This window comes from Heterodontus francisci, chromosome 41 (genome assembly GCF_036365525.1).
Source record: "Heterodontus francisci isolate sHetFra1 chromosome 41, sHetFra1.hap1, whole genome shotgun sequence".
Lineage (NCBI taxonomy): Eukaryota > Metazoa > Chordata > Chondrichthyes > Heterodontiformes > Heterodontidae > Heterodontus > Heterodontus francisci.
In genome coordinates, this window is record NC_090411.1 from 21,877,593 (window position 1) to 21,890,040 (window position 12,448).

Sequence of the window (12,448 nt, forward strand, 5' to 3'; positions counted from 1 at the left end):
TCAGAGTCCCCTTGCCAACCAATCAGCAGTCTCTTCTCATACAGTATAAATTTGTTGCTTCCCTTACATTGGTATTCTTGCAGGTTGTCCTGATGAGTGCAAGACGAAAAGTTTTGACAAAATGTCTCTGTTTTCTTCAACCTTTTAATGTGGCTTCTCCTTGAATCAGTTACTGGCTATGTGGACAATGATCATACTGCAGAGAGTAAGATAGATTGCAAAGCCAGAGTTAAACAAAGGGAGGTAGGTTTGCTGGCTTTGGGAAACTGGTGAAATATTTCAAGCAAAGGAAGTGAATGTGACAAGTGAGGAAGACTTGACGGCCAGAACTTTCTCCCTATGTCCCTATTGGTGTTGTGGTGCAAAACTTGAAAAGTGCTTTTTCGAAGGCATCAGATTGTGAATGGTGTTTGAAAGGAAGAGAAGCCAAGCATTTCCTTCCTTTGCAATGTATACGTCTAGGGATTTCTTACTGGAAAACGCCTCGCGGCCTGAAGGAAGGCAGCTGAGGGGGTGGGGTGAGGGTGCTGATTTCCTATTAAGGGCAATATTCAAACGTCATTGCAGGCTCTGGATCCGTGCGGCATTTTGTCGGAAGGTGTAATGAATGATAGATTGCAATATTTGCCAAGAACTGACGTGAACAAAGAGCAGCAGATTGTGAATGGAGTGACAAGGCGATGTGTAAAAACGGAGTGTTTGAGACCGTAAGAGGTGGTGTGTGATGTCAGGTGGCAGTGTGTGGCAATATGTAGCATACTTACCTGGCAGGGGAGAGACCATGATCAAGAAGGTGGTTCTCCCAGGACGAGGCTAGCCCATTGCACTTCGGGTGTGCTGACGCCTGCGATGTCCCCAAATGCGGGATACTCGACTGCAAAATTTGTGGTAGTGGGGGACTGCGTTCGCGCTCTCCCCTGGTTTTACAAAGCAAAATTAGAACTTACTGTCTTTTTCAGCTTCTTTTGTTGCCATCATTTATTCCCACTGTTTTCTTTGCATGTACTCGCTCTTCTGCTTAATTCCTAACCTTTCTTTTATCTTTTCTCCACACACTCAGCATGTTGTATCAGCGTTCTCTCTCTCTCTCTCTCTCCATTGCGCCTAATAACCTGCTCATCAGCTGCCAGATGCTCACATTCTTGCTCTGTCTGCCGCCCCATACCCCACTCCTACTCTGTGCCACGCCGCTCACCCGACCCATCTTACACTTTATCGCCACGTCCAAAATGGACCCTGTCTGCACGGACACCATCTTCAAACCTCTACGTAAAGATTGGGACAAAAAAATTTATACAACCTCCCCCTCATCCTCATGCCCACTTTTGTGTGCCGCTGCATCAAGCTCTGCCTACAACCCAACTACGCAAACACCAAGTCTCACTACCCGCTGACCTTCTGTCTGGCCCCGATCTTGCCAAGGATGGGTCTGGTCTGCCCACATTGCCGCAGAATGCTCCATCCACTTCCACCGTGCCGTACCACCTATCCTTCGTGGGAAAGTTTGTGCAGAAAAACACCTTTCACCACCAATCCATCAGGCAGTGGTCTGCACGCAATGTCCTCAAGGCCCAAGGGAAAAGGAGAAGGTGCATCCTGTCGGATTGGTTCCCCGAGCAGACTGCCAAAGTCATTTGGCACAATGCCTCATCATCACAACTTTCAAAACAAGCACCAAGACGTAGTTTGGCTCGTGCTGAGAAGGGCCCTCTCCGTCAGATCCTTCCTGCGCGCCTGCAATATCACCGCCTCCGTACACTGCCCTCCAGGTGGCTGTGGTGGGAAACAGACTGTTGCCCACCCCTTTCAGCAATGTGCTTTTGCAAAGCAAGTGTGGAAAGAGACGCAGTGGTTTCTGTCGACGTTCATCCCGAGCAGCTCCGTAACACAGGAGTCTGTGTTCTACCCTCTGTTCCCAGGGACGTCTACCGAGATAAACATCAACTGCTGCGGGAGGACCATCAACCCGGTGACAGACCCTCTTTGGTCTGCCCGAAACTTGCTGGTCTTCCAGTGCAAAGAGTTATCCACGACTGAGTGTTGCTGACTGGCCCATTCCAAGGTCCAGGACTACGTGCTGAGGGACGCACTAAAGCTTGGCCAGACGCCGCAAAGGCTCAATGGGGAAAGGCCACTGTGTAAGGTCCTCCTACTGAAGTGAACTGAGGGGCTGGACCCATGGGAAACCCCTCAGGCTGTATACTCCAGATATGGCTTTGCTGTAAAATGTACACGGCATGTAAATTGGAATGGAAAGGTTGTGAGGCAACTCCCTCCTGTATCGAAGAAAACTGATTTCCTTTGCGCTTTTGTTTTGAACTGTTTCGTAATGCATTTTTTTAAACTGATTTTTATGAATAAAGTACATGTTGGGGGGAAAAAATCTGTTCTTATCAGTTTAATATCTGATACGCCCCTTATCTGGGGACCATATATTAAATAGATTTTTGGAGCAGGGACATGGAATAGGGCCTTGCTCCGTCCACACCACGCATCGACCTGGTATTGCAGTATCTCTGGGAACGGTGCACCTCCCTTTCCGCTGCTGCTGCTACACTTCAAACTACAAAACCACGTACAACCATCCCGTCAAAGCTGGCACAGTTTACACAGCTACTCACAAACGGCTAAATCCACAAGATCATACATACCCTTCAAATGCTTGAAAGCTAAAACATACACTCAACAATTAAACATCCCATTACTCCGCCACATTCATCTATTTACGCGCACAAAACTTACACGCACAGCGTGCAAACAATAAAACTCTGCGCAAACCTCCAAACCAACTTAAGCTGCAGCCAGCACAAAGGGAGCCGCAGTACAAGGAAATAAACCACAATTAGCCCAAAAGGAGGACCAACGCCAAGCAAAGGAAGTCCATCAGCAGGACGCAAGACAGTTCCTCATACAAAACAAAGCAGCTGAAACAGTACTCTCGACATTCAGTGCAGGAGAACTACTCCAATCAGGAAAAGCTGTTTCCCCTAACCAACGGGGTACCTGTTAGGAATTTAGATTGCCAGTCTGAAAACCAGGAAGCTGTCCATGACTGGACGTCTACCCGCTAATATGATAGCAAAGGTGGCATTTACTGGAAGGAGAATTCGGCAATCACACATAGAGAGCATCAGCAAACAGCAATGACAGTCCATAAGTTGGCATCTTTCCATCTACGGAAGATGATGGACACGTAGCAAACAATTGATTTAGGTGGGGTGTCTTCTCTGCTCCTTTGCTGATGACTGTGAAGGACAATCCTCGAGAGGCAGGTTCTGCCACAAGTTCCGCACGTCTAGCTGCCAAGTGACGCTGTGAGTTGGTGTTTTCGGCATCGGCACATGTTGCCAAGCTGCTGTAGCCACTTGTCGTCGTGGTAGTGCACGTCAGTCCACAGGATGTATCGCCATTTCCCTCTTCCGCCAGCTAGTGACTCCCAGGTGCGATAGTCGACATTTAGGGCCTTCATGTCACACTTTGGCTGCCCCATTTTCCGTCTGGCCCTGGCTACTTCACCATACACAACGTCCTTGGGTATTCGACCATCTTCCATCCTGCAGATGTGTGCCGTCCACCGAAGCCGTGTCTGTTACATCCGTGCCAGCACATATGGGAACTCTGCCTTTGAGAGGTCTGCCACTTTTGTGATGTTGTCCTGCCAGGATATACCCGTAATGTGCTGCAGACAGCTAAGATGGAAATTATTCAGCTTCTTTTCCTGGTAGCTGCACGTCGCCCATGTTTCACAGCCATGCAGCAAGGTGCTGAGAACACAGGCCTTATAAACAATCAGCTTGGTCCGAAGGGTCCGCTTGCTCTTATCCCATGTGCAGTTCGCGAGTCGTCAAAGCTGGTAGCTGCTTTCCCTGTGCACGTATCGAGCTCTAGATCAAGGCACTGATTGTCTGTCAAAGTGCACCCAAGAGAATAGAATTTGCTAGCCACTTCCAGTGGGGTGTTGTTTAGTGCGATCAGGGGCGGAGATGCAAACCTTGACCTTAGTTTACTTGACACTTAAAAGTCAAGGGGAACAAGTTACAGGCATGGGAGAGACAGTCTGTGAGTCTTTGTAACTGAGCGAAGACAATCCATAAAGAGATCATCATTCCAGCCAGCCATCCTGAAATACAAGTCACCCATGAGGACTGTATTAAGGCAGTCAGGAATCAGCCCTATCTGATGAGGATAACTCCAAAATTGCTGGATTAAAGTGTTGAAGACGAGAGTTAGAGACATTGGAGAGAGGTTATCGTGGCCAGCAACAGTATGCTTCTCAAAGTATCTTTCAATCCAAACATCAGGACATGACTAGGCCCACCTCAGGCAGAATGATCTGCTCAGCTAACATTCCCAAGAAGTAAGTTCAGGAGACGTGTTAGTCGTAGCGAAGCATGAAATAGCCAATTGGTGCATCTTACATCCTGAAAATGGATCCTGACATCTTGGATCAACTGAAAATTTTGATTCAAACGAGAATGACTCTGGAGGTCTGGTTTCTAGCAGAAGGTACAAACAAGGCCCAACAACAACTCACTAGCCATATCCCACTTTAAAGGCCGAGGACCTGGAGGTTACAATGGGATGAAGTTCAGTTGTAGGCAGGCTGGAGGCAGCTCGGTGAAGCCACCGATCAATGCAGGAGAGAGGTTTGGAATTCAGCCCCATGGTCCACTGGAAGTGTAGAGTGAGTGGCCTCAGGTATTAACAACAGACCTGGGGAGCAGTAGGCGTGAATCCCGGGGATCAAGAACAGCAAAGATCGGAGATGGAGAGAAAGGGTAAATCCAGCAGTTCAGGGCAGATGAAGAAGATGGCTCAAAGAACAGCTGCTAGGCACACAAGACTGGGAGCAGCAATGGCAGCCTGAGGAGCCAGTCGATCCAGCGCAAACAGAACATCTAGACCAGTATCTCTAAAATACATCCAACAGAGCACGGCACTGCAGTGCAGAGCCAGCATTTCCTGAGCATCAGGGCTGCCAGTGATCACTGAAAGGAAGAGAGGTGTGAAGCTGTTATCTTATAGCTGTTACACCATTGTTGTCTCAGCAGTGACTAGAGATGGAATTTTTTTACTGAAAGCAACTCCTCTTAAAGACTAATCCGAGAGGGTCGAAGAGTGCGAGACTGAGCAGCGGCACCACTGGCATTGAAGCGTCGTAGGAGAGACCCCAAAGAAGATGGGCCCCAAGAGCAGGTGTCAGCCAATGAGGAGCACGCAAGACCGAGAGCTGCAGGAGGAGCCCGAGGAGCCAGTCCATTCAGCAAGCTCCGAAAGCAGAGAAGAAATATTTGTTTCTCTTTCAGTCACCCCTTGCCTGAGTAAATTGCAAAAAGGTCCTAAAAAGCGACTGTTCCGCCCACTCACAACCCTGCACCATTCGTCTTTTCTTCAGGTTAGGTTTGAGTAAGCATTGCAGCCTCCAGCCACAAACCGGTCTCAGGCACAGAGATAAGGGCCAGCGCCATGACTGCACCCCCGACTCCTGCCCATTACACAAGACAGGACATCATCTGAGCAGTAGTAAGCAGTCGAAGAATGGAATCTGGCTTCACACTAGGCTACAAAGGAATCCTAAGAGGGCCAGAGAGATCAGATTATGAAGGAGTTTACAAATTATAATTTCTTGGCTTTTCGTTAAGATCAGCTGAAGTACAAACATTCTTTACAAATTACTATCTGTTACATTCCCTATGTAGGGGCGAAAAATACAACTTTGCAACACAGATGGAATCGGGACTTGCTCCATTATTACAGTGCCCTAATTGAAATGAACAAATATCCTTTCTGCGATGCATAGAATCGTAGGAAGATACAGCACAGGAGGAGGCCATTGGGCCCATTGTGTCTGCAGGCTGTTTGGTTGGGCCAATCGTTGCCAGATATGACTGGACGACATAAAGCACCATCTCCATCAGCAAGACCACCTCCCTAACATCACCCGACTACAACTCTGCCTCGGGACTTCTGCTGCTGAAACCTTCATCCACCCCTTTGTTACCTCCACATTCAACTATTGTAATGCTTCCTCGCAACTTGCTCCCTCCATACACTGAAGCTCATCCAAAATTCTGCTGCCCCTATCCTGACTTCATCACCGAGTTCATTCACCCATCACCCTTACGCTCGCTGACCTACATTGGCTCCCAGTTTGGCAATGCTTTGCTTTTAAAATTCTCAAGCTTGTTTTCAAATCCCTCCATGGCCTCGCCCTTTCCTATTTGTGTAACTTCCTCCAGCCCTGGCAGCCTGTGAGATGTCAGTGTTCCTCAAATTCTGGGATCTTGCACATCCTTGATTTTCATCCTTCCACCATTGGTGGCTATGCCTTCTGCTGCCTAAGCCCTAGCATCTGGAATTTTCTCCCTAAACCTCTCCACATTTCTACTTCTCCCTTACACTTTAAGATGCTCCTTTCAACCTATATCTCTGACCAAGCTTTTGGTCACCTGCCATAATATCTCCCTGTGTGGCTTGGTGTCAAATTTTGTTTGATAGCTCTCTAGTGACGCACCTTGGACTTTTTACTACGCTAAAGGCGAGTAGTGAGTTATGACGGTCTGGAATGCAGTGCCTGAAAGCGTGGTGGAACTGGATTCAATAGTAACTTTCAAAAGGGGGATTGGATGTGAACTTGAAAAGGAAATATTTCCAGGGCTATGCAGCAAGAGTCGTGGAGTAGCTTGGACAGGTCCGTTCCTGTGAACATGGAGAAAAAGTTTCCACTTGTGGGGAAAAACCAAAATTACAGGCCATAAATATAAGATAGGCACTAACAAATCCGGGGGAAACTTCTTTACCCAAAGAGTGGTAAGATAGCGGAATGTGCTACCGCAAGGAATAGTTGAGGCAAATAGCATAAATGCATTAAAAGGGAAGCTAAATAAGCAGATGAGAGAGAAAGGAATATAAGTGTATGCTGGCCGAGTTAGATGAAGCCGGGGAGAGGAGACTCGTGTGGAGCATAAATGTCGGCATAGAGCAGTTGGGCCGAAAGGCCTGTTGACTCGCTGTTATGGCTTCTTTCTGTGCGGTATGATTCTGTCCGTTATAATGGTTTCCTAGCAAGTGGCGGAAGGTAAGAAATGGCTCTACACGTATCAAATATAGAGTAGCCTATGTTAAGCAATGTACATTGAGTTTGGCTGCTGGGCAGTGATCCATCAATGATCTCAGAGAACAGTGACCATTCCTATGATGCCACAGTCGTCAGGCAGGGATCAGGAAGAGTTACTGCATTGCAAACAGAGCAGGCTCTAGCTATTAGTTGTCCACTAACTCAAAGAAAACTACTGGGCGAGCCGAAGTCAGGAGGAGCATAAGTTCTAAAGGATCCACCACATTTTGCTTAGCAGCCATTGGATAGTGAGCTGGATCAGAAGTCCTGGCTGAGTTTAATTTTACTGCGGTTCTGCCAGATTTCAGGGAAAACAAACAGATCAAATTTGGTGTTATGCTTCAGCATTTCATAAGAAACATTAAAATTTTAGTCCCACGGGGCTGAACAATGAACAGATGCAACTGAGGAAAATGCAACCGCAACTTATATTTATAGAGCACATTTAACATAATGAAACATCCCAAGGCACTTCGCAGCAGGGTTATAAAACAAAATTAGACGCCGAGCCACGTAAGGCAATATTAGGGAAAATGGCCAAAAGCTTGGTTTTAAGGGGCGCTGGAAAGGAAGAAAGCGAGGTGGCGAGTCGGAGTGCTCTGGGGAGCGAATTCCAGAGCTTAGGGCCGAGGCAACTGAAGGCACGGCCACCTGCGGTGGAGCAATTAAAATCGGGGATGCTCAAGAGAGTTCAAAATTAGATGAGTGCATTTGTCTTGGAGGGTTGTGGCCCTGGAGGAGATTGCAAAGGTAGGGAGTGGCAAGGCTGTGGAGGAATTTGGAAACCAGAATGAGAATTTTTAAATCAAGGCATTGCTTGACCGGGAGCCAATGTTGGTCAGCGAGCACAGGGGCGATGGGTGAACGTGACTTGGTGCAAGTAAGACACAGGCAGCAGAGTTTGGATGACCTCAAGTTTACGGAGGGTAGAATGTGGGAGGCCAGCCAGAAGTGCATTGGAAGAGCCAAGTCTAGAAGTAACGACGGCATGAATGATGGTTCAGCGGCAAATGAGCAAAGTCAGCCGATTCTATGGAGGTGGAGATAGGTGGCCTCAGTGATGGCGCAGATATGTGGTTGGAAGCTCATCTCGGGGTCAAATATGACACCAAGGCTGCAAAGAGTCTGGTTCAGTCTCAGACAGTTGCAAGGGAGAGGGGTAGAGTCGGTAGCTCGGGAATGGAGATTGGAACGGCGACCCAAGGCACTGGCTTCGGTCTTCTCAGTATTTAATTGGAGGAAATTTCTGCTCATCCAGTACTGGATATCAGGCAAGCTGTCTGATAATTTAGTGGAGGTGTCGAGAGAGGTTGTGATGAGGTAGAGCTGGGCGTCGAGGCGGCCAAGGATAGATCCTTGGGGAACACCAGTAGTAATGGTGCGGGAGCGAGAAGAGAGGCTGTTGCAAGTGATACAATGGCTACGATTAGATGGATAAGATTGGAAACAGGCAAGTGCAGTCCCGCCCAGCTGGACAACTGTGGAGAGGCGTTGGGGGAGGATTGTGTGGGTCAACTGTGTCAAAAGCTGCAGACAGGTCGAGAAGATCAAGGAGGGATTATTTCCCTTTTGTCACAGTCAATTAGGATGTCATTTGTGACTTGAAGAGCCATTTTGGGACTGTGATGGGGCAGAAACCTGATTGGAGGGATTCAAATATGGAATTTCATAGAACTGTAAAAAGGTTATGGCACAGAAAGAGCCCATTGTGTCTGCACCAGCCGAAAAAACTAGCCTCCCAATCTAATCCCACCTGCCAGCACCTGTTCCGCAGCCTTGCAGGTTACAGCACTTCAGGTGGAGGTCCAGGTACTTTTTAAATGAGTTGAGGGTTTCTGCCTCCACCACCGATCCGGGCAGTGAATTCCAGACACCCACCACCCTTTTGGGTGAAAAAGTTTTTCCTCACGTCACCTCTAATCCTTCTTCCAATCACCTTAAATCTGTGCCCACTGGAAATTGACCTTTCCGCTAGGGGAATCGGATCCTTCCTGTCTTCTATGTCTAGGCCCCTCATAATTTTGGACACCTCAATTAAGTCACCCCTCAGCCTCCTTTGTTCGAAGGAAAACAAGCCTAGCCTATCCAATCTTTTCCTCATAACTGCAATTTTCAAGCACTGCAACATTCTTTTAAATCTCCTGTATACTCTTTCCAGAGCAATTATGTCCTTCCTGTTACGTGGTGTCCAGGACTGTACGCAAAACTCCACGATCACAGTCCTGAATGCCGTTCCTGATTTTCGTCAGAATTTTTAGTTGTAGTTTAAGCTAGACATTTTCTCGGGTTCGGTACAGTCCTGTATGCAGACCTCACATCCATGCCACAAAGTGCATTTTAGCTTCAATGGAAAAGAAAATGGAGCGCAGTGAAAAGCAGGCTGCTGATTTGCTGTGAGCCCATTTTGCACGATTGATGCAGACCAATTTCACCCCTTCTGTCAACTACAGAGCGGTTAATTTAACCTCAGCGGTGGGGAAAAGAATGCAAAGCATCAGTAGGGATGATATTAATAATCAGTTGGAAGGGTGAGGCTTGATAGAAAAAGGCTTCAGAAAAGAGGTCTAGTTTGCCAAACCTAATCCTGTGATACTTGATTCTGTGGTATCGTAGCTCAGTGAGATTTGGTAGATGTCATCCATTTGGAGTTCCAGAAAGATTTTGATAAACATAGAACATAGAACAGTACAGCACAGTACAGGCCCTTCGGCCCACGATGTTGTGCCGAACCTTTAACCTACTCTAAGGTCAAACTACCTACCTACCCTTCATTCTACTATCATCCATGTACCAAGAGTCGCTTAAATGTCCCTAATGTATCTGCTTCTACTTCCAAATCTCCCCTTTGACCTCTGGGAGAGAAACTAGAGAGAGATGTGAGTTCCGGGCCAGGGCACGGGGACTCTTTAGAGGAAGTTTTGTCCAGTGGGTGACTGGAAGGAAGGGAAGCAGCACAGGCAGCTGAACTAAAGGCCTCGATCTTCGTGACAAAGAGGTCCATGAGCTCCTCGGACTTATTATTGGAGGTGAGGGTGGAGGAGAGAAATGAGAGGGGTTTACGAAGATGGTTTACAATAGAGAAGCGAAGCCAGGGGTTATCTTTGCATTCCAAGATAGTAATCAGTTTTGGGAGAATAGAGCAAGACCCAATAGTGCTTTATGTGATGTAGCCAGGTCTGGTAGTGAATGGCTGAAGCAGTTGTCCACCATATCCTTCACAACTGCATTCTTCGGACTTGAGGGAGAGGAGATGAGGGCCGTACCGGGGGAAGTGCCAGGGTGAGAGAGAGTAATGGCTTTACTGGGGACTAGGGCATCACAGTTGGAGGTGAGGGTGCAGTTGAGCAAATCAGTAGCTGCTGAAATGTTGTGATCAGAGAGCCAAAGGCAGTTGTAAATGAATTGGAAGATAGCATTCCGGGGTGGATACAGAAAGAGGTAGTGTTGGGGCGTAGAAGGGGCAAGTGGGTGGAGAGTGATACAAGAAAGTGATCAGAGTTGGCATTATCCGATGGGAGAAGCAAGCCCACGTTAGATGGCAAGGTCAAGGGGGGTAGCTGTGAGAATGGGTTGGGGAGTTTACATGAAGCGAGAGATATAGTGAGAATACGATGGCGGTGAACTCAAAGGGGAACGAGAATGATGAGTTGAGATGGAGGTTGAAATCACCGAGAATGAGAAGCAGTTTGGTGCAGAGGCTGAGGGAGGAAAGCAGTGAAGATATCTCGGTGAAAATGTTATTATCATGCTTACGTGGGCAGTCGAGAATGAAGATTTTGAATAAGAGGTGAGAGGGATGGAGCAAGGTGAGATGCTCAAAGGAGGAGAAAGTGCCAGAGGAGTAAGGGTTCAGGCCAAGGTGTGATTTGGTGATAAGCACCACACTGGCACCGACAGTCTTGACAGGGCAGGTATTGGAAGGTATAGCCAGGTGGGCAGGCTTCATTTAGGAGGAAGGTGTCATCACCCCTCAGTCAGGTTTCCGTTAAGGCCATGATGTCGATGCAATCTTCAAAAATAAGTTCATTTTTGGCAAGGGCCTTGTTTGCAAGTGAACGGGTATTCTGGAGGGAGTTGAGCAGAGGGGTGGTGAGAGCTGATCCACTGACAGATTCCACAGGGTCAGAAGTGGGAGGGGTGAGTTGGACAGGAAGGAGATTGCCAAGAATAGCCCGCGGCGGACACTCTGGGCGGGAACTTCGGCGAAATAGTGGGATGGGGCAATTGGGCTTGCTGTTCCTAACGAGCCAGCGCCGAGTGCCTCGATGAGGATGTCAGGGGAGGCACAGAGGGAAGCTGTAGGCTCATCTAAGAGGGAGTCAAACCTGGCATGGTGCAAAAGAGCAGGAAGGCCGAGCAGGACCTTGAAGGGTTGGGGTAGGGAATTGGGAGGTCCACGATCACAGTCCTGAATGCCGTTCCGGCCGAGCAGGACCTTGAAGGGTTGGGGTAGGGAATTGGGAGGTCCACGATCACAGTCCTGAACGCCGTTCCTGATTGTCGTCAGAATTTTTAGTTGTAGTTTAAGCTAGACATTTTCTCGGGTTCGGTACAGTCCTGTATGCAGACCTCACATCCATGCCACAAAGTGCATTTTAACTTCAATGGAAAAGAAAATGGAGCGCAGTGAAAAGCAGGCTGCTGATTTGCTGTGAGCCCATTTTGCACGATTGATGCAGACCAATTTCACCCCTTCTGTCAACTACAGAGCGGTTAATTTAACCTCAGCGGTGGGGAAAAGAATGCAAAGCATCAGTAGGGATGATATTAATAATCAGTTGGAAGGGTGAGGCTTGATAGAAAAAGGCTTCAGAAAAGAGGTCTAGTTTGCCAAACCTGATCCTGTGATACTTGATACTGTGGTATCGTAGCTCAGTGAGATTTGGTAGATGTCATCCATTTGGAGTTCCAAAAAGATTTTGATAAACATGGAACATAGAACAGTACAGCACAGTACAGGCCCTTCGGCCCACGATGTTGTGCCGAACCTTTCACCTACTCTAAGATCAAACTACCTACCTACCCTTCATTCTACTATCATCCATGTACCTATTCCAAGAGTTGCTTAAATGTCCCTAATGTATCTGCTTCTACTACCACCGCTGGCAGCGCATTCCACGCACCCACCACTCTCTGTGTTAAGAACCTACCTCTGACATCTCCCCGAAACCTTCCTCCAATCACCTTAAAATTATGCCCCCTGGTGATAGCCCTTTCCACCCTGGGAAAAAGTCTCTGGCTATCCACTCTATCTATGCCTCTCATCATCTTGTACCCCTCTATCAAGTCACCTCTCATCCTTCTTCGCTCCAATGAGAAAAGCCCTAGCTC

The 12,448-nt window shown here is 47.8% G+C and overlaps 2 non-coding genes across 2 annotated transcripts; both read left to right on the forward strand.

The window, feature by feature from the left end:
* Positions 1-756: 756 nt before the first annotated feature.
* LOC137354867 (U1 spliceosomal RNA) lies at positions 757-920 on the forward strand. Its single transcript, XR_010970518.1, has one exon. It is a non-coding gene; the product is annotated as a U1 spliceosomal RNA (small nuclear RNA).
* Positions 921-2,343: 1,423 nt separating this feature from the next.
* On the forward strand, positions 2,344-2,536 carry LOC137354468 (U2 spliceosomal RNA). Its single transcript, XR_010970456.1, has one exon. It is a non-coding gene; the product is annotated as a U2 spliceosomal RNA (small nuclear RNA).
* Positions 2,537-12,448: the final 9,912 nt, after the last annotated feature.